At 41.2% G+C, this 27,721-nt stretch overlaps 1 long non-coding RNA gene across 1 annotated transcript in view; it reads right to left on the bottom strand.

The window, feature by feature from the left end:
* The window catches only part of LOC121276272, a 136,271-nt gene extending 116,094 nt beyond the window's left edge, over positions 1-20,177 (bottom strand). The window contains exons 1-3 of the long non-coding RNA XR_005942636.1: positions 20,020-20,177; positions 18,920-19,381; positions 14,885-15,194 (exon numbers count right to left, since the gene is read on the bottom strand). This is a non-coding gene — a long non-coding RNA (uncharacterized LOC121276272). The remainder of the gene's footprint in view (positions 1-14,884; positions 15,195-18,919; positions 19,382-20,019) is intronic.
* Positions 20,178-27,721: the final 7,544 nt, after the last annotated feature.

Here is a 27,721-nt window from a genome sequence, read left to right as displayed (position 1 = left end):
ATTGAGTTTTAGGGAATCCCACAATGGAAGAATGTGAATGCTCGCATCTACAAAACTTTTCCAATACTGTTACGGACTGAATTTGTGTGGTCCGTTCCAGCCACACTTCCTTATGATATCCTGGGGGTACCACAGTTTAGTGGAGCACCATCCATTCCTCATCTGCTGGCCTCCCAGGGGATCTCCACTTCCACATTACTACCTCATCTCGCAAGTGATCACATTCGGGAGGCCTTGGCAGCTCCCTCCTCAGAGCAGGCAGTCTGTGCTATGCGCTTTAGTTCTGGAACTGCCTGTTGTGATTTAATTAGGGAGGTTCAACTGAGCATCTCCTCTCCTTCAGACAGATTTCCAAAGAAAGTTTCAACTAATCAGGCCTTCGGCTCATCCAGCTGGGGTGCTGGTCCTTCTTGTTTAAATGTGCCTGCTTGGCCTGGGACTGGGTCACTACACAGTCAGAAAAAAAACCTTGGGACTTCCTCTTGTAGCTGCTTGGTTTCCTTTCTCTCACTTGTTTACTCTAGGGTATTGAGGACCCTACCACCTTACTGCCAGCCAAATCGCCCAAGCAAGAAATCTAGCCCTGCATTCAACAGCTCAGGGGCAATTCCTATGGTGACCTGGCCAGATCACTCTGTAAGTGGACTCGATGGAGAGAAACGGACAAGTACCCTCCTCCATAATTAACACCTTTGCATTCAAGTAAGTTTCTGGGAAGAGTCAAGTCTTCCTCTGGCATCAAGGATTGAGTGGCCCCAGTATCTCCGAGCAATACAATGGACTTGCTGTCTTCTTTAGAGGGGTAAAGGGACATCATTCCTCGAAGGACAAAACTCCAGTAACTCTCTGGGATTTTGTCAGGCTCCACGATGCTCAAAGAGGCAGTACTGGAGGGGCTAATTTCTGCAGCTAGAGTAACTGCCTGACCTGCTACTTTACTTACAGGGGCATCCCTCTCAGGACTAACCTTGGGGATTCCTATAAGATTCATGAGCTTCCCCTTCAGCTTCCAAGGCTCAGGTTTAGTGTTTCTTATTTTATTGCAGTGAGAATATCTGGCCTGTCTTTCCAGGTCCCTTTGCCTTCTCTTTGGGCAAGGGGAGGGCTTCTCACACCCTCATTCTTATGTTCTTTATCATGTCTACCCCACTTTCTATTGCAGTCCCCCTTCTTAGTTTTCCCAAATATCTGGGGGTTATTAGGGAAGTGTCTGCACAAATACTCAGGCCTGTGGGTTAACTCATAGTCATCAGCAAGGGCTGCAGCCTTTCTGACTGTTAAACCTGTTCCTCCACATGAGTCTTGAGGCTAGAAGAGAGGCAGTTTTTAAACTCCTCCAACAATATTATTTGTCTTAATCCTTCATAGGTATGGTCAATTTTTAAAGCTCCTACTCACTGGTCAAATGCTAATTATTTAATTCTCTCGAATTCAAGAAAAGTTTGAGGGGGCTTCTTACGAGAGTTTCGGAATTGCTGGCTACACTTCCGAAACGTGTTCATCGGCACTTAGGATAGCGACTTTTGCCTGTTCAGAATTTTCAGAACTATCGGCACGCAACAGAGAATAACCCTCACGGGCTTTTCCCTTTAAGTGACCTTGAGGAAGAAGAGTCCGGGCTTCGTCCAGCAACTTTAATCTGGCAACAAGCTTTTCAAATGAGATGACGAATGCCTGTAGAGCATCCTCATCAAACATTAATATTAACCTAGGGTATTTTTTTAAAAATCAAAGTTTGTCTCCAACTAGGGTCACTCAAATCACCAGAGGCTTCCCCACTAGGTAAAGACAATATCTCCCTAGCCAATTTAATTTGCTCTAAGTTTCTTTCCTTTTGGGCCTGAAATTCCAAATATATTTTCTCCATCTGGAAGATGTGTTCCAACTCTTTTTCTTGTTCCTCCCTCATCTCTCTCTTTCTCCCTTTCTCTCCTTCCTGTATCTCTCTCTGTCTCTCTCTCTCCCTTTCCTGGAATTCTAATTATAGCTTCCCTCTTCTAGGTGAAGTTGCATCAGCATAACCTGGTCCAGTGCAGGTTCTGGATCCTCTATCTGTTTTGCTTCTGAGGTGCTGGAGGAGTGCAAAGCCAGCACTTTCAATACCTCATACTTATGTGCCTTCTGATGTATTTTAAGTTTCACATGCTTAGCTTTGGCTCTTAGCTGTTCTATCATTAGGGATGCTAAGTTAGCCCAAATTAAGTCCTTCTGTTGCATTAATGCTCTCAAAGTCATCAATCATGCTACCTATTGTTAGTATTACAAAGCTTATTGCTGTAATCCCCTTTCTTGTCTCAATTTTGGCTATATTACTTTCCCCTTCTACTTCCAATTTTCTTTTAAAGTCAGATTTGGCTTGTTTGCAATAGACCTAAATCCTAGACGAGTCCTCAATTCTGTTACAGACAGAATTTGTGTGGCCCCTTCCTTAATCAGGATGTTTGTATGTAAGGGGTGTGTATATCCTTTCCCTCAGTGATTTTTCCTAATTTAAAATAAATTCCAGCAGCAAGCTTTTTTGTTATCTTAAAAATAAAGAAGGTTATTTATTATCACACACTTGCCCCAGGTGTTTAAAACGCAATGCCTCAATCATTCATTTCACTCACACTATCACAGATGCAAAGATTAAATACAGATGAAGTTAAAGCCGTAATTATAAAAAATGGAATATAGCTCAGTCTCTATGACGTTGCAGGCCTGATGTCTTCTTTAAGTTACTCCTTAAGTTGGAGTAAAAATCTTTTAGAAATAAAGGATCTTCATGAAGCTACAAAGCCCCTTGTAGATGAATAGCCAGGAGCTCAGTTCTCAAGTGAACTTGGAAGCTGGAACAAGTGCAGTACTTTTACTGCATTAGAAGACTTTCAGCAATGATAGTTCATGAGTTTCAGATGTTTTTGGTGTTTCAGATGTTTCTCTTCTGGATTTGTTTTGTCAGGATATTTTAAACTGAGGCCCCTGAAAGTTAGTTTCAGTCACATGACTGCAGGGTTAATACTTCTGTGGTCCAAACCACCATGATACAATGGCAGTTGATAATGGTCATTCACTGTTGTTTCTGCCTTACTTGGGCTCAAATATTTTCCTTTGTTCAATATGGCACTTGGAGACCAACAGTCTAGAGATCCACTCAAATGCTGGTTAATCCTTAAACAATGAGGTATGCAAATTTCACAGGTGGCTGCAAATTACCCTTATTCAGGTCCATGCTTAACTAAATTTTGGCCACAGAATCAAATATGTCCACAGTTTAAATGTTCACGGTTACATGATAAGTTGCAGCCATCTTAACAGGTTTTGTGACCACTTTCACAAAGTGCGATCTTGCAATCCATAGGGATGAATTTTCCACTCGGTGTGCGGGCACGCGCCTGACACACTCGAGCATGAAATAGCGGGCAGCAATGACATCAGGTGAGCGCCCCAATGCCATTGCACACTCACGCGATATTTCGGTCAGCGAGCCGCGTGAGAATTGGCAGCATGACTGCTGACAATTAAGAGGCCTATTAAGGCCATTAAAGTATCAATTAACAGGGATTTTTTCGCAGCTCTTTTCCTTCAGGGAGCTTTCCTTCCCCGCATGGAACCTCATCAACAGGCGGGATGTGGTTTCCTGAATGTTAATGAAATCTTGGAAAAAATTTTAATAAAATGAATACACATGTCCCAGCTCATGTGACAGTTTCACATAAGGGCACATGGTCTGAAGATTTTTTTCTCCTTGATCAAACTTTAGAAACTTTAAACTAATCTCCTTGAGGCACCTCTGTGCCTCAGGGAGATTTCTGCTCTCTTTCATGTGCTTGCGTGAAAGGGTGCACTCCTGTCTCAGGGAACCCCACCCTCCGCCCGCACAGGGAGCACACAGTGCTTCCAGGTACACGTCACGCTGGGTGGGCCGTAACTGGCACGCCGATGTAAAATGGCGACGCAGACCCAATCGGGGGTGCCGATCGGGTCCGCGCCCACCCCCGCACAACCCCCCCAACGGGGGGGAAACATTCTATCCTATATATATTTTACACCACTGAAGCAATTTTACATGAAACCATTCTGCGCTGATTCAGCCAATGATTCTGCACTAAACTGTTCAAAATGTTAACATCTATAGCAGTCACCATGTTTGACAACTCATTTACAACCCATCTTCTCTTCCTCGGTAATACAAATGTGGTGTTTGCTCTGCTGAGTGTCTATATGGTAACACATGCTTCAAAAGCCCAAGAATTTCACCCTAGTTAAGTAGTCATAATAAATAAATAATGAGTAAATGAGCAAAATTCAAATGTCTGTCTATACTGAACCTAGTCCTGTAAAGGAAATAGTTTAAAGCCATTTGAACAGAATGCAAGTATGTAGAAATAGTGTCAAAACTAATTGCTTTCAAACATTTTGCAAACTAAAGCAGAATTGATCTAGGTTCAATATCTGATGAGTTCCTGTGCATCTATATCTGATAATACTACACAATCGACTTAAATCACATTTATTCAATTCTGACAAATTTTGTTCAGCCACTTTTAAATGCTTACTTGAAAGTAATATCCCCATACGTTTCACACATTTTAAACACAACAGGCAGATTGCTTAATCCTCACATGGTAAAGCAGGAAAATGTCAAGTAGTCTTTCAACTGCTGCATTATATAGGAATACAACTTTGGTGAATTTAATATGGAGCTATTGACTTTGTTTCTAGCAAATATTTGAACAGGTTGGATCACTTTAACAGGCTGCAAAATATTTCACTAAAAATACCTCACTGAAGCTGAACTCACTCAATGGCTCAGTGAGTTTATCCAGTTGCGTATCTGAATCAAGGGTTGAAATATGATACTGTTCTATGGCAATTAGCAGATCTCTGCAAACATGGTGGTAAATTGAGTCCAGTGTCCTTGGTGGCATGAGAGGAAAGTTGGCCAGGGTTCAAGTTCTCATCACTATCTGGCAATCCCTGTTCGAAATGTGTGTGTGGGCACTGTCAGCAGCGTTACCTTGAATAACCTCATGGCATTCACTCTAATCCTACACAGATGATTGAATGCCATTTGGGCAAAGCACCAGAGGACAAGGCCATGTGTAAATCTATATCCCAGCAAGGAGTCAATGACTCCAGGAGAGGGAGAGAGAAATCTCGCACAGTAAACTTCTGTTCAAAAAGTTGTTAAGTGGACGGGGTAATGCAGTTCATCAGCCTTTCTGGCTCTAGCTTTGAATCTAGATAAAACTTACTGTGGATAATTTTGACTTTGGGCAATAACTATCAAGCATCAAACTCTGTACAAACATAAATAAGCAGCCTATGGCTACATGGTAAATTTATGTATGGACAACCAATGGCAGGAGACATCATGAAGAAATGACACTTACAGGAGCCACCCTGTCAGGGCTTAACAGGGTCCTTAACCATTCCAGTTCATTCACTGTCAAGTTAGATTCAATCGCCACTTTCAAACTGCAGTAATTCACCCAGTTGCTAAGTCACTATTTCCATTGCAGTGATTGGAGACAACAATAAGGGAGTTGATAAAACAGAGCTCAATTTATAAATTGTTACAGTGGGCATGGAGGTATGGAAAAGTCAATCAGCTTTTGCTAGAAGGTTCATCTCCCATAATTTTTATATAAAATATATTGTATGTGAAATGTAGCTCTTCGTTGCATAAACTGAAGCAGGAACAAAATACTCCATTAATTTTAACAATTTCAGTGACCCACAAGTGAAATGTTTGACTTCATTTTTATTAAGATCAGTTTAAGGCCCAAATGTTCCAGAATCCTAACCCAACTCAGAAAGTCATTTTTTAAAAATATTCTACCACCAAGGGTAGAAATTGATGGTAATTTGGCTTCAGGTAAATGTCCCTTTTACAACCTGACATCAATGAACTTCGAAGTAAAACACCTTTTACAATTGCCTCATAAACCAGCACAGAGAATCTTTTTACAGAAAAAGTCTATTTGTCTCCCGTTGTTCATATTTTATGTTAAGAAGCTTTCTTTGTCTTGGAGGTACGTGGGAGTGTGTATGGGTGTGGGGGCGGTGGGAGAGGGGTGCAGGAAAATCAAGATTATTTTGAGTACAGTAACTGGATTGAATTCAAATTAATTACAGTGATATCACTACCTTCCCAAAGAAATATTTGGCATATCATTTTATTTGGGGAAGAGAAGTCATATCATTTTCATTATGGTCATATCATAGTCATTACTCTCTCTGCTCAAGCCTGGTCATTGGGTTATTTAACCACAAAAGCATCACAGCAGGGCTCCAATTGTGTCGCCATATGCCATTTACAGACACATGCTCACTTCAATCAGGAGGTTCACTAGATAGCAATCAGGAGAAGGAATGCTGGTTGATTTTCCCTATCCTAATCCAGGAAGTAGAAAGCAGCTGTAAATTATGTGTCTGCCATTATCCTTGCTGAGATCAACTCACTCACCACAGAGAAGCTGTCAAATCTGACGAACGGTCCTGCTAGGCATTGCAAAAAATCACTGAGCTTTCAAAAGGAGTCTAATTTCCTCTTCTTTTACCATGTTTTATTTAAATAGTACAAATCATTTTCATGTCGCGCTTCCAACGTTATAAAACAACCCAAGGCACTTCACAGGAACATTATAAAGCGAAATATGGAACTGAGCACATAAGGAGATATTAGGTCAGATGACCAAACCATGTATGTGTTAAGGAGTATCTTAAAGGAGGACAGCAAGGTAGAGAGGCAGAGACATGGGGAGATAATTCCATTTGTGGCATCAATAACATCTATTTCAGTACTATGGCAAAGGCAGAAACCTAATTAGAGGGGTTCGAGCATGGAGCTCCAGGAAAGATGGGCATGGATTTGGTGGGATTTTCTTTGAGAATCCAAAAGTGCCATGTAAAAATTATGGCCTGCTTATTTCATTGCTAAATAATCAACTTCTTCCATTGCACCAGTAAGTTCATTCCGGGAGCAGTGAATAATCTTAGAAGTTTGTGATCAGTAACCAGTAATGGAGAAAACAAGACTCTGGATTAAAAAAAACTGTCTCTGAAAGAGCCCTGGGTGAACATTGCTACAAGAAACATTCCATTATTTTGTTTATTTTAAAGAAATGCTGTCATCACGAAAACCTCTTCCTATTGTTTCTGACCAGGTTCTATTGATGTAAATCACATAGAAACATATCACTATGTAATTTGTGTGTGATGTCATAAGCTGTCTGTATGCCTTGCTCCTCTAACACAAATAGATTTAGGATGTTTAGTTTCTCCATGATGACTGTGCATCCATTTTGCTGCTATGCATGGTCTGGAAAGAAATAGGGACACAGTGGTATAAATGTTTTTAAATGAGTAAATTATATTCCTAAAGGATTACTCATGGGTATTTTCAATAGCTGAAAATAATATTGAAATAATACATATGAATCATTTACTATGGTGGGAAATTAGGACCTGAATTTTACCTTTGGTGAGCGCACCCGATCAGTTGGCCTGGCAGTGGTCGGGAAACAGACCACCAACCACGATTGGCCCCCGACCATGATTTCATGCTGGCTGGCCAATTAATGGCCGGCCAGCGTGAAATACGTGCTGAAATGCTCAGCGCTGGGGTGGGGGCCGAAAGAGGACAGGCGGTGACGTTTCTGCGGACACAGACAAGCGCTGCGAGAAAGCTCCCTGAAGGCAGACAGCTGCCTCAGGGAGCTGGAGACCTGAAAACGTGGAAATTAATGTTTTAAAAGCTGAAAAAACTGTCCCTGTATCATAAGCAATCAGCTGAAAATATAGCTGATAAAAATGCGGTCCACAGAAATTTATTTTCATTTTATTCCGTCACAGGAATTTCATCCTGCCCTTGGATGAGGTTTGATGAAGAATACAAAGGCCGCCTGGCCGATTCGCCCATCCGAACTGTAAGGTTGGACAGGCAATGACAAATCGGAGTCAATTGCACCATTAATGGGCTTAATTGCCCTCTTAATTGTCGGTGTGCGCGCTTCTGACTTTTGCACGTGCCTGCCAATCAAAATATTGCATGAGTGTGCGATGACATTGGAACTCTCGCACGAGGTCTTCTTGTGCGATTTTACGCCTGATCAGGTCAGGTGCATGCCCGCCCGCAGGTCGTAACTTTCTGCTCCTAAGTCTTTTAAAAAAGAAGTTACATCTTATGAACTTGAGGATCAAATTTTAAAGACATAATGAAAAGATGCTTTGTTACTGTTTCATGTCAGCTTATATGAAAACTGTATTGCCAATATATTTCCAAAATTGTATTAGATTTGCAGCGAAACCTTACTGAGTTTACAATGTGCCCCCATGCAAGCTTTTCAACTAAATCTATCAAACCAGAAGTTTAGCATCTAGTCTGCATCTTTAATGCTTTAATATATTCAAAATCCAATATGTCATGTTATCTTGATTGGCTCAAGTATGAATCTTAAGTAAGCAACAAATCACAACTGCTGTACCTGGAAAGTACAACTTCCCATAATCTTACCGTTTAGGTAAAAGATTTAATAATGTACAAGCAAACTGTTACCAATCAATACCAATCAACTAGCAAAGGTCGTGCAAAACCTTTTGAAAATGCTTTCAGCTGCCATCTTGCTGTCTCAATAACACATATAACTACATTGCAACTTATTCCTTTATGATATTTAAGCCAATCAAATGTCGGATAGATTTGCGTGTGTAATATATATACATGAGACACAAGACCCCTGACTAGACAGATTCACTAACCCCAGGATATAATAATCAATTCTAAGTTTATAATGTAAAAATAAAAACTTAAAATGCACAGAAAACACTTCTAAATTTCACCTGACACTGGAAATCTAAGCAAGTTAATCAATTAAATTGTGGGCACAGAAGCCTACCCTTTCTCAGCAACCTTGGATTTTTCCTCTTTCTTGCTTTCCTTGCCTTGGGTTTTCTCTCTAATCTTGAGGGTATAGTAAAGGATGCCAAGCTGCATGATGTCTTCAATAACCCTGCAGATGGAGCGCAACGTAGATACATCTGGTCACGGCCAGACAGGTCCATCCGTTCCAGGATAGACTTCCTGCTTGTGTCCCGCGTGTTGACAGTCAGATCCACCGACATCAAGCCGGTGTTCTCTGACCACTGCCTGCTGCTGGCTGACTGTCACTTACAGGAAGACTAGGGGGTTGGCAGGGGAGCATGGAAGCTTAACGTGCAACTGCTGACCCCAGGGAACATTGAGGAGCTCAAGAGGGATTACAAAGGTTGAAGAACCATGAAACCCCTCTTTGAGTCCCTGACACACTGGTGGGAAGCGATCAAGGAAAATATCAAGAGGCTTTTCATCCTCAAAGGTGTCCAGAAAGCTAGAAAGGAACAGAGGGAAATGTCCTGACTCCAGAAAAACATGCAAAACCTGCTCTGCCTGCAGTTGATGGGGTTCGAGGTCAAGGAGGAACTCCAAGAGGTGAAGAGCCAGCAAGCCCCGCTCTTTGCCTCGGAGGCCTCCAAGATCATCTTCCGTTCCAGAGTCCGCTCCATGGAGCAGGATGAGACATGCTCACTTTTCTTCTTCCAAAAGTTACACAGAGAGAGCTCTGTGATCAGCAGCCTGCAGGAAGAAGACGGCTCAGTAAAGTCATCACAGTCTGACATTTTGAGGATCAGCAAATCCTTTTATGCCGGATTATATGGCGTGAAGCCCACAGACAGCACGGCCTCCCAGTCCTTCCTGTCCTCTAGCATGGAGGTCTTAGACCACAGTACATGGGAGAGCCTGGACAAACCGCTAACTCCTGATGAACTGACTAAGGCCCTTGAGTCCTTCGAAAAGAGTAAAACTCCAGGAAGCAATGGCTTGCCGGTGGAGTTGTATTCGGCTCTGTGGGACTGGATCAGCCCAGACCTGCTAGAAGTGTACAAGAGTATGCTTCTGGCCAGCAGCATGTCAGAATCCATGAGGAAAGGCATCATCACCCTCATCTACAAGCACAAGGGGGAAAGGGAGGAAATTAGAAATTAGCAACCCATTTCACTGTTGAACGTAGTCTATAAGATTCTTTTCAAGGTCATCACCAATCGGGTCAAATCTGCTCTGGAATTGGTGATCCACCCTTACCAGACCTGCGCTGTGCCCAGCAGGAAGATTCCTGACAGCCTTGCGCTGTTCTGGGATACAATTGCCTCAGGGGTGTGGGCACCTGCCTGGATCAGGAGAAGGCCTTTGACAGAATATCGCACACCTGCATGGTGGATGTGCTCTCCAAAATGGGGTTTGGGGAGGGAACTCGCAACTGGATCCAACTGCTGTACACTACCATCAGTAGCACAGTCTCAATGGGTGGGAATCAGATAGCTTTCCTATTAAATCTGGAGTCAGGAAGGGTTGCCCTCTCTCCCCTGTCCTGTTTGTGTGTTGCAGAGAACCTTTTACTGAGTCCATCAGGAAGGATCTGGGCATAAGAGGAGCAATGATCCCAGGCAGTGGAGGCACTCAGGTCAAAGTCTCCCTGTACATGGAGGATGTCGCTGTCTTCTGCTCGGATCCACATCTGCAACCAGTTCGAACTGTTCTTTGGGAACTGGGCTGACCGATCCTTTGATGGCCTGAAGGTGCTGGGGATATGGTTCGGAGGGAGCGGGGCATGTATTAGAAACTGGAAGGACCGAGTGTCTATGGTGCAAAGAAAACTGGGCATGTGGGAGCTATGCTCCCTCGCCACTGCGGAAGAACCTGGTTGTCAGGTGTGAGGCACTTTTGCTCTTGCTGTACATGGTGCAGGTCTGGCCCATTCCACACTCCTGCGCGATGGCGATCACCCAAGACATCTTTCGCTTTATCTGGAGGTCGAAAATGGATCGTGTCCGCAGGGACACAATGTATAAACCTCCAGATAAGGGGGGAAGAAACGTGCCCAACATCGCCCTCATACTGATGGCAACCTTTGTGTGCAGCTGCATCAAGCTGTGTGTAGACCCTTGGTATGCAAACACCAAGTGTCACTACATGCTGAGGTTCTACCTGTCCCCGGTGTTGCAAAAGATGGGTCTGGCCACACTGCCGCAGAACACTCCAAGTAGTTGGACCGTGCCGTACCACCTGTCCCTCGTGGAAATACTTCCACAGTGAAACATCTTTGACCACAAGTCCATCAGGCAGTGGTCGGCACGTAATGACCTAGAGGCCCTATGGGAAAAGGAGATGGTGGATCGTGTCAGATGGTTCCCCGAGCAAGCTGTCAAAGTCATTTGGCAGAATGCCTCATCGCCAGAATCTTCCAACAAGAACCAAGATGTAGCTTGGCTGGTGGTGAGAAAGGCCCTCCCCATCAGATCCTTCCAACATGCCAGGAGTCTCATCCCTTCTGCACATTGCCTTCAAGGTGGCTGTGGTGGGGACGAGACCGTTGTTCACCTCCTTGTGGATTATGCCTTTGCAAGGAAGGTCTGGAGAGAGATGCAGTGGTTTCTGTCGAGGTTCATCCCGAGCAGTTCTGTGACATAGGGCTCTGTGCTCTACAGGCTGTTCCCAGGGACACAAACCGAGACAAACATCAACTGTAGCTGGAGGATCATCAACTCGGTGAAAGACGCTCTTTGGTCTGCCCGAAATTTGTTGGTCTTCCAGTGCAAAGAGTTGTCCCCGACCGAATGTTGCAGACTGGCACATTGCAAGGTCCAGGACTACGTGCTGAGGGATGCACTAAAGCTTGGGGCAGCTGCCGCAAAGGCACAATGGAGAAAGGTCGCTGTCTAAGACCTTTCTGCCATAGAGCACCGAGGGGCTGGGAATTATGTTAGACCCCTCGGGCTGTACGGCACACAATGAATGTATGCATTGAATACTAAGTGTGTTATAAATGTATTGAAGCACCTCAGAGTGCAACATGATGCATGTTGATAACTCCAATACCATTGTCTGATTGTCTGTAGTGACCATATTGAAATGATTATAATATTCATTGATTGTATTGAAGCACCTCGTGATCCATGTGTAAAAGTTGAATCTGATTGTACATTTTGTGATGGTGATTTAGAAATGTTTTGTAATGTTCTTCCAGATATTTTATGAATAAAGTATATTTTCAAAAAAAAATCTTGAGGGTATTATTCTTTCACAACCATTCAGATCTCTTCAGAACTGTGCCTGCGGTGTTCAGCAATGGAGGAGGAGTGATAGGTGTTTCTAACACATTGTTAAAAGCAGATACAAATGTCTGCTTGAAACTTGGATTTTTTGGGATTTGCTTCAGCAGATGTTAGTGGCAATCTATATTTTATTTTCATAAACTGGTCCATTCTGTCAGGGCTCTTAAACTTGATAAAAGATCTATGGCCATTTAACAAAAAAGGCAATTTCTTCTTTGCAAAACAACAACAGTTTGGCTAGAGAAAACAAATCTGGTGCCGATGAACAGTATATAGTTTTAGAACTTTAGAAATGTTGGTATTGCATGATGTTACAATTGCATGTCAAACCTACTAACCACCATATAAATTGTGTTATCTTGAGGCAAGTACATCCACTTCCGCTTTGCCAAGGACACACTGGACAATGGAGCACAGCCCACTGCTGATTCATCCAACCATATCATTAAACACAGGTTACTTTGAACAATCAAATAATTTTGTACTGAACTGGATAAATCCTTTCAGTGATAAACTTACACACTTAAGAGTGAGATATATGAGGCTTTCGCAATAAATAGATATGAGCTTCACGAGTGAGAGGCAGACTATTGCATTATCTGATTCATCATAAACGCCATTCGTTCTTACAAGTAATATATATCACCTAGCAATGCTATGCTCTCAGTATAAAATAGATTTTTCTCATGTTGCTGTTGTTTCTTTTACCAACCACCTTAAGTTGTTGTTTTCTGCTTCCCAATCTCTCTGCCGATGGAAACAGTTTCTCCCTGTCTACACCCCGCATGATTGTGAATACCTCTATCAAATCTCCTCTTAATGTTCTCTCAGGAGAACAGTTCCAATTTCTCCAAACAATCCATGTATCTGAAGTTCCTCATCCCTGGAATCAGTCTCGTGATTTTTTTCTGCACCTTCTCTAATGCCTTCCTTCACATCTTCACTAAAGTGCGGAGCCCAGAACTGGGGGCAATTCTCCATTTGAGGCCAAACCAGTGTTTTATACAGGTTTATCATAACATCCTTACTTCTGTACTCTGTGCCCCTATTTATAAAGTGCATATGAGATATTAACCATGTTCTCAACCTGTCCTGTCACCTCAATGATCTGTGCACATATACCCCAGGTCCCTCTGTACCTGAACTGTCTTTAGAATTCTACCCATTAGTTTGTATTGCATCTCCTTATTCTTCCTATCAAAATAAATCACTTCACACTCCTCTGCATTAAATTTCATCTGCCACTTGTCTATTCATTCCACTAGCCTGAATATATCCTTTTGAAGTTTAACATAATCCTCCTCACAGTTCACAATACTTCCAAGTTTTGTGTCATCTGAAAATCTTCTGCACTATACACCCAAATCTAGGTCATTAATATATTTCAAGAAAAGCAGAGGTCTTAACACCAATCATCCAGTCAAAAAAATATTTATTCGCCATTATTCTCTGTTTCATGTCAATCAACCAAATTTACTGTCCCTTTTATTGCATGAGTTCTTACTTTGCTTATAAAGCTGTTATATGATACTTTATCAAACGTGTTTTGGAAGTCCACGTACATCAATTGCATTTCTCTCAACCACCAGCCAATAGTTAGTGGAGGAGACGGGAGTCTCATCCACCAGCTGGAAAGCCAGCAAGAGCCTCACATCATCTCTTTTATGGAAGGTGCTGTATGGCACGCACCCAAGACCTAGTATCATCGCTGGATCCCAGACCACAGGGGGAGGGGATGTCATGAGAGAGGGGGCAGTGGGGATCGGCAGCAAAGATAGGGAGTTGGCTTTCAGTGGGCCCCTGTCGCCAATGCTGAGTCCCTCAATCAGGCACAGATTGCCTTTAAACAAGGGACCCCTCCCCAGGAGCCTGCCAGTAACACCACACAGGTTTGTTTAGCATGCTACCCACGTGGCAAGCCTCCCACCCACTACTGCATTAATATCAGTGGCAGCAAATGAGGCCATTAAGTGGGCATTAATCGCCCACTTAAGGGCCTCAAATAGCAGGAGAGCAGGAATGCCATCTACAGGTCTTCCCACCACAGACTTAATCAGGGTGGAGGCAGGATCCTCGGTCACCATCCCATCTGCCACCAAACTCATCAAGGGGGACAGCACTAAATTCCACTCACCTCTATTACTGCATCAAGGAAATTAGTGGGAAGGTAATTAGTATTGCATGCAGCAAGGATGGTCCTGTACTCCACTGAATGAAAGCTGATAACTTGATGTTTCCTAGTGAACTTGCATAGTCAGCCAATGCAATTGACCTAAAATATTTTAATTCACTTTAACCTCCTCCTCCCACTGCCTTTACACTCCAAATATTGGGCCAATATATAGATCAATGTCAAGTTACTTTTTATCAAAATTTTGCCCAAGTGTCATATAAAGAACAGACATTATAGCCATTATCATTGATCTACAGACATACTTAGCAGCCAGTGTTGTAATTGAATCCATTTATAGATAATTGAAGAAAAGCCTGAACAAAAATGAAAAAATATAGCTGCTGATGGTTTTCAGTACCAAGCAACATAAATTCCTGAAGGAAAGACAAAACATTATTATTTGTTACCTGTGTAGTCTCATTCTACATCTAAATTCTGATTAAATTCTCTTCTCATCATGGTTCACCACTGGACAGTGAAAATCTTTATATAGGAAAACATTTTTAAAAGAAAATAAATTTTTAGTTGACTTCAGTGCGCAGACATTGAGAGAAGCAAAGCAAAAACTTGACATACCTGAAATTCCTCCCAAATCCTGCTCAATAAATTTATCCAAATGCCACTATCTTCATAAAAAATAGTTCCCAGATCCAATTTGTAAAAATAATTGCCAGAGAAATCAAGTTTGATTATATCCTACATTTGATGTTTCATGATTTTCTCTTGATTCAGCCATTGTTCCCAAGATTTAAATGATGAACCCTTCAAAAAATGTCATGCAGCTTGCGGGCCTACAAATGCACATAAATCCACTATTATTAGGCTCTTCGAAGTTGTAAAGATCCATATCGGTTCTTCATCCAGGCATGTTCTGGTGAGGGCTTCCCTAGCAGAAGAAAACAATTTGTTAGCCAGTTGACAATTCGTTTCTACAACAGTTTGACTAATTTAATTTTTATTTTGCATGAAGTGGAACAGCCCCAATGAAGTAAACACTCAGGTGCCCTGTAAAATCATTCATGGCTAACTTTCTGTTGAACAAGCATCATAATGCCTAGTAGGCAACCAATATACATCTAAAAAGTGGAAGTGAATTCTCAAATGGGCATAAGAAAGCAAAGGGTGTACCAAGACTTCTAGAAAGCTGCTAAGACAAAGTTTTATTTAAAAGTTTGTTACCTAAGCTTAGTTATGAAAATTTAACTTATGATTCAGAAACAGATAGGAAACAGATACTGTGAACAGGAGATTAATGGGTTTTCTTCTTGGGGGATGAATTAGGATATGTCAAAAGAATGCTGCACAGATTGTTACGAGGATGCTTTTTTAAAGAAAAAGATACAAATTCTAATGCCTTTTTTCCTGGCTGTATTTTAATAAACTAATCTTATTAGACAACGGGTTACTACTAGCCAGCTATAATACTCGCCAGGGAACAAACAGTTAACCCCTCCTCGTACCCTGAGGATGTGAAAGACCCCATCTTCCTGTTGGCTTTCACACTATCTTGAAACTCATCAAACATTTCTGAGATGAGACATCAAGAACCAGCACAATGATTACAGCAGCAAGGGTAATCAAATTCCTCTTGAATATACAGCCAACAAGGTTTCTTAAGAACTGTTTACCAAGCCAGAGAGCAGAGATCAGAAGAATATACTGAAAAGCTACAAACAGCTCTGCCTCTCTCTTTCTCTCTCTCTTGGAAGTATTGTGCATTGATATTGCAGAGTAACCAACTCAAGAAGAGAAGATCTACTGCAAACCAAGACTTTTGGGGGGATCAAATATAGAAATCCATTCCATACAGTTATACCCAGGAAGAAACTGAACAAAACTGCAATGTGGAATCACCACATTGAGGCCAGCCAAAGGGCAGTCGACCAGATATTTGTTTGATTGTTTATTTTCTTCACGAACAGTAAAAAAATCTTTAAGTCAATCCCTGTATTCTACCAACTGTACTAGTGTGTTGCGGGGGTGGGGGGGTGCAAGGAATGTGTGTGATGTATTAATGAGGGTAACGATTTACTTTTTTTAAAATTTGGATCAAAGGGTCAATAAACTTGCCTCATCCTTTGATTTAAGTTCAAAAAACTGTCTGATTAATTCTTTATAATCTGAAGGTGTACATAGTGGGAATCCTGCAGTATTGGCAAAGCACATCCTCGCTAAATTCATAAATAAACCCTGTTACAGCCAGACCTGGAGTGGTAGGTTAGGGGAGTCAATCTTTAGCCCTCCTCAGATAGTCATAACAAGATAATTCAATATTGATATGACACTCATGAGCTAGATGAGAAAGCAATACATGACTGTTGTCCGATTGCAGCTTATCTTACTGATAGTTTCTGCAATAAATAGAGCAATTTTAATCAAGGCTAAGCAATCTTTTCAAATGACCCTCTCAAAGAATTACTTCAGTAAGTTAATTTTAGATTTGAGAAATGGCTTTTACTTGGTGCTGAGATGGAGTCTCTTTGGGAATAGTTCTGTTAATACTGTGACTTTAAATAGGTTTTTTAAAGAATGTCTTTATTTGAATAGTCATATCTATCCTGATTCTATTTTTTAAAAGTTAGCATTAAATTGGCAATCTCATTTCGTCTCAAGAGTTAAACTGCACCATACAGAACTTGCAAGAATTCTATAGTGTCCCAAGAAATAATTAACTCATCCTCTCTTTTCAATATATGAGAAGTTACATGTCATACATGATGGATTTCCTGAACTCCTGAGTCTTCCAAGGCGTTGATTCCATTTATATCCCACATCTGCTCCAAACCTCAACAATGTACTATGTCCTCCATTATAGTCAGCCTCTTAAGATTCCTTCAGTAGACTGGTAGCATTAAGTTGAATTATGGCTGAAAGCAACATAGGTTAAGAAAGAGAGGGAGAAAAGTAGGAGAAAAGAGAATAGAAAAGAGGAGAAAAATTGGGGAACAAAAGAGAAAATGTAAGGAAAGAAAGAAACTTGCCTGTATATATGATCTCTGTTTTGACCTTACTGCACCAAGATACTTAAAGATAAATGTAATTTTTAGCTGTGCAGCAGTGAGTCATTTTAAACAAAGGGATGGAATCTCAACTCACTTTGCTTCACAACTTTTTAAATCAATTTACTTCCAGTCAGCAGGTGCAATGTGGGTACAGAAATAATGTGATCACATATACTTTTTAGGTCATGATTTTATTTGTTGCCAATGGGCTCAAAGGAACCAGATCTGGACTATCTTTCATTCCAAAACATTTCTTTACGCCGAATACTGAAATGTCACAAGGTTTTTTTTAAAAAACGGATGGGTGGAAAAGTGCTGTAGTAACATCTAAAAATGTGACCAATCTTTGACCGTAAAGCAGACACTGAAGAAAATCAATGAAATTGTAGTTTGATGGGAGTTATGAACATGATGATCTGCGCAAACATGAAATCTGTCTCGTTCTATTTGGAATAGCCTAAATAAATTCCATAATTAAATATCTTAGTTATACCTGTCTTTAGTTAATAGTACAAAAATATATTGAGTATTTATTCAAATAAACATTCGACATATTGCAGAGGAAATCGTTTTTGTTGAACTTTTGCTGAGGTTAGTTTCAAACAACCTATCCTTAAAAATTCATTCTGGGGGGAATAGGTTTTACAAGAGCTATACAGGAAACAAATAGAAATCCGTTTAAAAAATGAAATGTTTCAATTAGGCAGACTATAAAAAACGAAATCTACGAATTATTAACTGGAGAAACGCGGTGCCAAACAATGGTCCTCTCTCACGAGGAGTCCCTGGGTAACAAAAGAACAGGGAGTGGCTGAACTCTGTTTAAAAACCGAGGAAAGTAAAGAAGCTCCAAATCTTGGTCAGAAAATGATAGTTGATTTACCCCAATCCCAATTCACTTTCATTTGCACCTAGTTAAGAATATGCTGTGAAATTCTGGTTGGACAATACAATGTATCTGGCCGGAGTCAGTACAATGACCTATAATCTATTGTCTTAACTCCGGCTTTGTAAACTACACCCGAGATCTAAAGTACAGTTAACCATTTGGCTATTTTTTTTAATGTTCCATATTACAACTGGGCTTTGATAATTAGCAGAAAAATTAAATATCTCTGGACGAAAATCTGAGGAAAGCAGCAGTTATTTATACTGTCTCCGCTGATTTAACGGCAGTGCAAAGATCGCAAACGATTGTGTTAATTCAGGGACGCTCACCAACATGTTGCGGTACCTTGTCGTGTTTAGGTTGTGCCAGATATATTTCAGGCAGGTTCAAACTTCTGTTCGCAGTCCATACGAAAAGCTGAATATTCTTCTCAAGCAAATAGTAAAACTATTCAGATTGCTCTTTGTCCAAAAAAAGAGAACCAGACACGGGGGGGACAAAGAGAAAGAGGAAGCGAATAACAGACAAAGACTGACAGTGATATGAGTTCAAGGAACAGTTCGCTCCTGCAACGTTAAACAAAGAACTTGCAATTTTTAAGTTGAGCCTGGACAATCTCTACGCTTAAAATATCCAACACTGGGCTTTGAGCACAGACAAAAGAGATGTCCACATATTTTTCCCTCTTAGTGATAGCTGTTACACATAACATTTCCTTACCTCGACTTGTGGTCCACCGCCGATATGAATGGTGTGGAATTCTCTTCATCCTAGATATTAACTCAACATTTTAAGCCCCCTCCCCTTTTTTTTGGAGTGGAGAAGCTATATTTAGAAGCGAACCCTTATTGCCAATCTGGCGCATTAACTGTTGCTCGAAGGAACACGATGCAACTTTTGCAGCCCCAAGTTTCAAACCTGCGCAAACGTACATTATTCTCAAAACGAACAGCAGAAATGCTGACGTTCTGCTTATTAACTGGGGAGAAGGGGAATGAAGCCCGGAGTGTTGTGATATTTATCCTGACTCCAGATTGATAAACGGCGGCAGTTAACTACTGTAAAACGGGGTACAAGATCCCAAGTGCTCCTGATCAAATACTTGTTTTCACTAGTTCAATTTGATTGTCAGTTTTCCTTCCCTTGTCTTTTAAATTCTTCCGACTGTGCGATATTTTCAACCTAAAAAAGATACAAAACTGTCAATAACTTCTTATTAAAGCGCCAAGCAAGGAGCAGCAATGAAAATCGAGACATGATATTTCCGCCAGTTTCATCTTTGTTTCATAACATGACCACCCCACCCCAAAAAAAATCACCAACTAATCACCTTGCATTCTGGCTGAAGAGCAATGCAATGCCAGCTCATGTTCGATGTAGTCACTGTGAGGAGTTATTGAGACCCTTCGCTCTATTCAGACGAACTGAGAGCTTGTTTCATTGTGATGAATCCAAACTGGGAACAAAGACTTGCTCAGGGCCTTCCGAGTTCAATATCAGCCGCTACAAGGAGGCTGCAGTTCGCCACTCACTTCCTACCTGTTGCTCGCCGACTGTATATATTTTTAAAACAATATGCCCGGCATTTCCACTCTCATTTTGCAACGCCTAGCGTGGCAGGAAAACGAAGCAAGAAAATGAAACTTTATCACGGGCTGCTTGACATTAAACTGAACATGCCCCTGCAATCAAAAAGAGGCCATTCCATCAACTTTCGCTCTCTCCAGCGCGGTTTTTAAACCTTCCTTTTATTCCGTCACGTACAGCTGTCAAGACATGGGGGAGAGAGGTGGGGGGAATCTTCCTTAAAAAAAACTTACCCCAGAGGCATGGAAATGGTCATCACCTGCAGCCCCAGACCGCAAGTCCTCCAATAATATCGAGAGTGAGTGCGTGTCTGCGGGTTAATTCTCTCTGATCTCTTTCAAGCCTCTCTGAGTAGAACAAAGGAAACTCCTCTCTCCACTGCGTAAAAGGCTTTTGTATTTAACTTTGGTGCTGACGCGCTCACGCACTCTTTCCTCTCACGGGCGCTCAGAGCCTTAACTTCTCATCATCCGAGAGCAGGAACATTCATTCCCCAGCCGAACACACACACACGCCCCAGGACAACTCACATCTCGCTCGAGTTTGCTGTGTTTTGGTTTTGAGTGCTGTTTTTTTTAAGTGGATCTTGGATTTTTCTTTAATATAAAGTTTGGAAGCCTTGACAGCAGTTTGCCTTTGTCCTCACCAGGGAGGACATTCTGACCGCGCCTTTTGCTGGCTTTGCAGCCCCTTTGAATCCGCCCTAGGAGGGGCAAGATGCAGGAGCTGGCAGATCACCCAGGGGAAGGGAGGCAGTTTTTTTTAAAGAAAAGATAAAGTTCAGATCAGAAACCGGTAGCCTGGGGGATATGGTCGCGGAGGCTACAGCGAGGATCTTCAGAAAGAAAAGGGAGGGAGGGAGGGGGGGTGCGGTTGTATAACAAGCAACAAAGATCTACCGAGAGCGACGGCAAGGGACATCTGGGCATCATCTCGAGTCAATGAGGCAAGAGCTCAGAATGCCAGCCGTGTACTCCGGCACTGACAAAGGAGCAGAACTGAAATTAGCCCCAATGCAGATTACGATATTTCGTCAAAGAGAACCAGTCTGGACCACAGGCAGCCCAGATACGCCAGCCTGTACTTTTCGAGTGATTGCAGGATTCGATATCAGCCTAAAAGACCCACAGAAAGAGAGTTCCCTCAAACGGACAGAAACAGGAACCCGACTAGAAAGTCTCTCGTTTCTCTTCAGGATTTATGGCACCGTCACGTTAGCTGATTCCTGCCTGTCTTTTTTTTCCCCCATATGAATTTAACAAGAGATAATGATATTGAAGGTTTGGTGAACATTGCATTCCGGACTAATTGAGACAGGTCGACTAATAGACCTTTGCTTGACAATCACAGTGAGAATGCCAGACGATGACCTGCAAGCTCCAACCTTATGAATACTTTTCCAATCGGAATTGTGCCCGACTTGTTGGAATGTTACATTGGGCGGAGGGAAGAATCACTTAGCAGTAGCGATGTCGACCTTTGATGTTAGTAAACCAGATCTGGCATTAACAACAACTTCCATTTATATAGCGGCTTTTACGTAGTTAAAAAGTCCCAAGGCGCTTCAGAGGAGTGTTATTCAACAAAATTTGAGATGGAGCTAGGTAAGGAGTTACTAGGACAGGTGTCCAAACTCTTCAGACAGTTGTCAGGGAGACGGGTGGAGTCCATAGTCCCCGAACAGAGTTTTTGGCAGGAACCCAAAGAAATAGGTTTGAAGGAGCCTATTAAAGGAGGAGAGGTGAAGAGATTTAGGGAAGGAATTCCTGCACTTTAGTGTTTAGGCAACTGAAAGCACAGAGCCAATAGTGAAGAAATGAAAATTCGGAGTGGCACTGACAGAATGAATGGAATAGAAAAAAATAATGAAAATTTTAAAATCCTCGGTGCTGTGGAACTGGGACCCAATAGTGGCCAGCAAGCTCAAGGATGATATGTGAGTGGGACATGGTTCCAATTATGTCATGAGCAACAGTGTTTTGGATCTCAAGTTTGATGGGGTGGAGGGACGCCAGCCAGGGGAGCACTGGAATAGTTAAGTCTAGAGGTCACAATGGCATAGATGAAGGTTTCAGCAGCAGTTGATCTGAGGCAGAGGCAGATGTGGGTGATGTTACATGGGTAAAAGTAAACAATCTTTGGAGGAAATATGGGGTCAGAAGCTCAGCTCAGGATCAGATAGGATGCCAAGATTGTGAATGGTCTGAATCAGCATCAGAGAGTTGCCAGGGAGGGGGGTAGGGAAGGGAGTTTTCCCAATATTTAATTGAGGCAGGAGAAATTAATTAATAACACATACTGACTTAATCAGATAACAAAAAGGCAGAAATAAAATATTTGGTATTAACAGTCACATTACAATTGCTAATCTCATAAAATCAGTTCTCAAGTGGTTTACTGATTTTGTAAATTCACATCACAGGAGATTCTTATTCTGCTGTTTGACCAAAATGACCTTAAGACATAGGAGCAGAAATTAGGCCATTCAGCCCATCGAATCTGCTCCGCCATTCAATCAGGGCTAAGTTTCTCAAATTTGGTCGTGGATCAGAGCTGTATTCATGTAACAATTGTCAAAGGTCAACTACCTCTCAGACTAATTGTTGTCAAGATAACAGAGTTCATAAATAACCAGTTATTTATACCACTTACTGATGTCACCCATGAACTCTGATTGATTAAGTTAATTTATTTTTAGTACTTCACTAATAACAGCATGTGCTTCTTGTACAAAGTAATTGACCATGAGATTCCCACTGCCACCCACCATTTGTACTCAGAATAATACCCCCATGAGCAATTCTCCAAAGCAACTGTGACTGCAGAGCAAACAGCCCTATAAATCTTTGGTACTACTGGCAATGTTTCACAAGCCTGAAAGATGAGCATAAATGATGATAGAAGCACAGGTATAAGTCAAGGGAAACAGAGGAATAAATAATTCTCCATACAGAGGTATAAACAGCAAACACAAGTACAGATAATCAATGTAACCCAAACATCAATAATCACAATAAGGAGAATAATGGGACCATATCAACAAAATGCAATAACTCAAGCTGGAACACTAGTTTAATTAAGCATATAAACTGAGTATAAATATACAAATAAGTGTAAGTACCTGTATAACCTGTAATGGCATTCTATCTGACCCTGAGCTGAGCTTCCAACCCCATGTCCTCTGTATAAATACTGCGTTGTACATAAACATAAGTGTAAACAATTAAATAAACATGGATTTAGCATTGGTATTGCTTCCAGATGTCAATATAACAATGCATGGATGTCCAAGTTTACATTTGAGCTATAAATAGTTCCTGTATCAGTGGAGACTTGTATAAAAACTTGCCCTCTGATGTAATGTTGGCTCAGAACCCAAAGCAATATGACTTATCTCAATAAGTTAGTGCAGGATGTGTACCTATTGGGGTAAAGCAAGTTTTCTGACAACTGAGATCACTATCACCTCTAGAATAGAAGATTTTGTCCAAGGGACATTATGAATTAAGCACATAATCTTGGCCTCTCACTGACACTGTTGGAAATACCATCACTTGATTCATCATTAAAGACACCCCTGCCTGTTTGGTCTTATAGCTCTGGTAGATATTGAAAATCGCTGTAGGACTATTTGAAGATGGTCTTTCTCAGTTTTCCTGCCAATATTTCTCCTTTACTAACTTGGGAAATAAGTACATTAATGAATATGAAGAAGAATAGGGAACTGGGATTAAAATGGCAAAGACCTGTCATTGCTAACACCTGCTGGTTGGGCTGAATTTATTCCTTTTGAAGAAGTAATACAAAAAACAGAATAATTGATAGATTATTTCATTGATATTTGTGGGATCACGTTTTCATAAAATGGCCACCCATGTTTGCCTACATAACAATGGTAACTTCATTTCAATGTATTCCGTTGTATGTGAAACTATTTGAGGTACTTCTGAGGCCTATAAAATGCTATATAAATGCAATCTTTCCTTTTTCCTTGCCCCAAAGTGAATGATTAATAATTAGGAATTGGAGATAAGGTACCCCAAGATTGTATACACCCTCCCCCACCCCACATACACACACTAACATGGCTATATATTCCTACTTCTGCTGACTTTGCATTCTTCCACTGCCCCGTAACGGCCCCCATCCCATTCCCCCCATTTTCTGATGGTGACTCATGTTGGGGCATGATTCCAAGGGCACTAAAACTGTCTGGTACTTTACCAAGTGGCCACACTTGATGTGTGAGCTTAAACTTTGAATGTCATCGGACATTTCAAATCTAATCTCTCAAATTTACAGGTTCCCAGCAAGGGATCCTGGGCTGAAAAGACCACTGGAAATCTACCCACACAACAAGAATGCTGTGACTGATTGTACAATGTGCAGAACATCCTCCTATGATCAGTTAGTTCAGCACAGATCAGAAACATAACCCGGAATCCTCCTTGTCTATACAGCTCAGTATCACACCAGGAATTGCCTATAAGTTATTAGAGAAGCCTGAATCTTAACCCTGAATGTGTAAAGTTTTTCATCTATCTCTTACAAAGGAGCTGCTTATTGAAGCTGCTGTGAAAATTATGTTTGATTGTAATGATAGAATAGCTGTGAGTTATTTCACTAAATCCCTTTGAAGCTGTAATGGGTTGAAGACCTGTAATAGATTCACCCACCATGGAAGATTGGGTTCAAGAATATAAACTGAAATAGCCCCATTGTTTTTGAAGCTTATGATTTGAAAACCCTATTACACTACAAAATATACATCTTTCAGGGCAATTACAGAAGATCTGTAATTTTTTCAAAGTTTCATTTTTATTACAATTTTGCTATTGGATTGAAATGATGCAGTGTTACCTGGTTTTAAAAATACATATTTTGTGCCTCTACAAATGCTATAATTATATGTCGACTCCTGTGGTGTTTGCAGAATTACCAAGAAATGGGATCCACATCGTTATGTCTACAGAACATCATCACTAGCTTCACTGTCACCCCCAATGATCAAATCAATTCTACTGCTTTCTATCCGTAGGACAGAATGTTGTGCTGAATTTAGAGATTAAATATGATTAAAAAGTAAAGTAACATGTACCTTTGCATTTAGCCATTGGACTCCATATATATTATTTATTCAAGGTTCTGTAGAAAAAAGACTTGTATTTACCTCATCACATATCTCAAATTGTTTTTGCATCCTGTGAATTACTTTGATGTACACTGAACATTATAATAGAGACCTATATGCTCCACATCTTGGACACAAGAATATCCCACAAACAACAATGAGATGAATGTGCTTTTTGTGGTTTGACTGGGGGAGGTTAGGACACTAGCAGAACTCCCTGCTGCTTTTTCAAACAAAGAGTTTAATCATGGGGTTGTTAACATCCAACTGAATTGCACACCAAAGAAATGGGTGGACGGGATCTCAGTTTATCATTTCATCTGAATGACTAAACTCCAGAAATGCAGGCTCTCTTAACTCCACATTAGAATACAAAGTGATGTGCCCAGGCTCTGGATGGGGCTTAAATCCACAATCTTCTGATTTGGAGGCAAAACTAGCTGAGCCAAGCATCATGGTACAGCCTAGCTTAATGTGTGTGCCTGCATTTCTCTATCAAACCATAAGGAATTAGAAGGCTTTCTGATTGTGCAGTGGTGAGGATCATAAACGTGACACTGAGCCCCACCAACCATAAAGGCCTCAAGTTCCATTTCCAGTCTACTCCAAGTTACTGCAGCATGGGCAGCAGTTGAAACACCACAAATGTATTTCATATCTTCATATAGAAAGAGAAAAAAGCCATCCAGAATTTGCCCACTGGTTGTAATGCATTGAGACCTACTGGAAAGATGGCAAAGGGTGTCAGGTGAAAGTTTGTTTGAGATCAGCTGTGATTTTCCCTCAATAACCTTCCAACACTCATCTGTGCTCATATATGACAATGAAGGGCTGCTGACTCCAATGGAATAGTACCCCAACATGAAACATCACCTTCAAATTAGGATGGGAGAAAATGGGGGCCAGAATTGAAGGGAAAGAACATTTGAAATCATGGAAAAGAAAAAGATCATCTAACCTATTAAATCTGCTTCGTCGATATCCAGATATTATCCCATGCATTCTAAGTAAGCTATTCCATGTCCCAATCATGCAAATTAAACCAGAAAAAAATTCCTGATTACCTATCCAAACTTATGTTCTACATTCTTGATTAATAGGGTATTTCAGAGCTATCCAGCAGTTCTTGAATTTCTGCATTCTATCATCCCTCTATTATATCTCCATCATGCTCAATGTACCAGTGCTTTGTTGCTATGAGGCTTATGAAATTACAGCCACTTCCAGCAAATGCAGTACAAGGCTGCTAACATTGTGAGATCTGCCCCATGTAAGCTGCAGGGTTGATTCTACAGCATCTGTGATAATAGAGAAACAATTGTACTGATACAGAAAAGCACTTTAATAATCTCATAAGAAGTCCTGGGTACAGTGCTCAAAATAGAGGTCCTTGATTCTTTTGTTCCTCAACCCTGTCACTTTAGCTGATACTCCTAATCAAGTGCTCTTTGCAAGTCTGGGACTATTAATGCCTCAGCTGAAAGTGGAAGAACCCAGATTCAAGGGTTTAATAGAGATCCAATAGCAACTCATGTGAACCATGAAAACAAAGTGTTCAATCTGTGGAGATTGCACAGTATGTTGACAGTGGCAGTATCATGCAAGTGGCTTTGAAGTTGTGATTTCAGATCTGGCAGTGCACATTGAGAGACTAATGGTTTATACAATTGGTTTATAGCCCATACTAATCTGGATTATGAACTTTATGAGATTATTAAAATGCTTTTATGTATGTCCAATCTTAACTGAACAGGCAGCAAGAAGTTTACCAGTACTCCTTATTGGTAAGTCGCATCATTTTTGTTGGCTAAACTCCACCAGCATGGTGGTAAATGCTGAAGGGACACAAAGTGGTTGCTAACCTCCACCCAAGGTTCCTCTTTTTATATCCATTGATGTGCCCTACTATGTAAAAGGTCCTCTTCCGATCAGCTCCCACAGCAGAACACCTTGCCTCACTGATTCAAATCAAGTGAGATCCTGAAAAATGTGGACCATTTTCCATATATTGGGAGCCTCCTCTCAATGAAGGCAGACATTGAAGATGAAATTCATCATTGTCTCCAATGTGACTGAAGAAAAGAGTATTTGAGGACCTGAATCTCAAACCCAAGATTAAGGTTGTTATTAATGGGGCAGCAGTGTTCCCTCTCTCCTTTATGCTTTAGGGGCTTCGGCAACCTACAGAGGCACTTCAAAGCACTGGACTTTGCCAGATCCTCCAAATCCAGTGGCAATAAAGGTGGTCCAAAATCAGCATCTTCTCCCAAGCCAACATGCCCAGCATCAAGTGCTACATGTATGCTGAGGGTATATAGTATTTTAGAAGATTTCCTTTTAGGGAGAAAGCATACCATTCAAATGTATACTGAGGTATGCTTTCTTGGGTTGGGTGTGATGGGGTTGGATTGCATATGTTACTTCAATGATGTGGTTCCATTTCAAATAGGTTTTGCACCACCAAATGCACTAGGTAACCAACTTCTTTGAAGAACTGAATTAGTGAATTAGGCAAATAAGTATTTGGCAGAATAGTGCTATTCGTACAAAACCAGTTCCATTGGGCAGGGCATGTCATTATATAAAAGCAAAATACTGCAGATGCTGGAATTCTGAAATAAAAACAGAAAATGCTGGAAAAACTCAGCAGATCTGGCAGCATCCATGGAGAGAGAAACAGAGTTAATGATTTAAGACCGTATGACTTCTTCAGCCAAGCCAACAGAAATGCTTTAGGAATGTCCTCAAAGTATCCCAGAAGAGTTCAAACATCCCCATTTACTCATGCATGTCCCTGGCCTGTG

Source organism: Carcharodon carcharias, chromosome 3 (assembly GCF_017639515.1).
Source record: "Carcharodon carcharias isolate sCarCar2 chromosome 3, sCarCar2.pri, whole genome shotgun sequence".
Taxonomy (NCBI): Eukaryota; Metazoa; Chordata; class Chondrichthyes; order Lamniformes; family Lamnidae; genus Carcharodon; species Carcharodon carcharias.
This window is presented reverse-complemented; position numbering and strand designations above follow the sequence as displayed.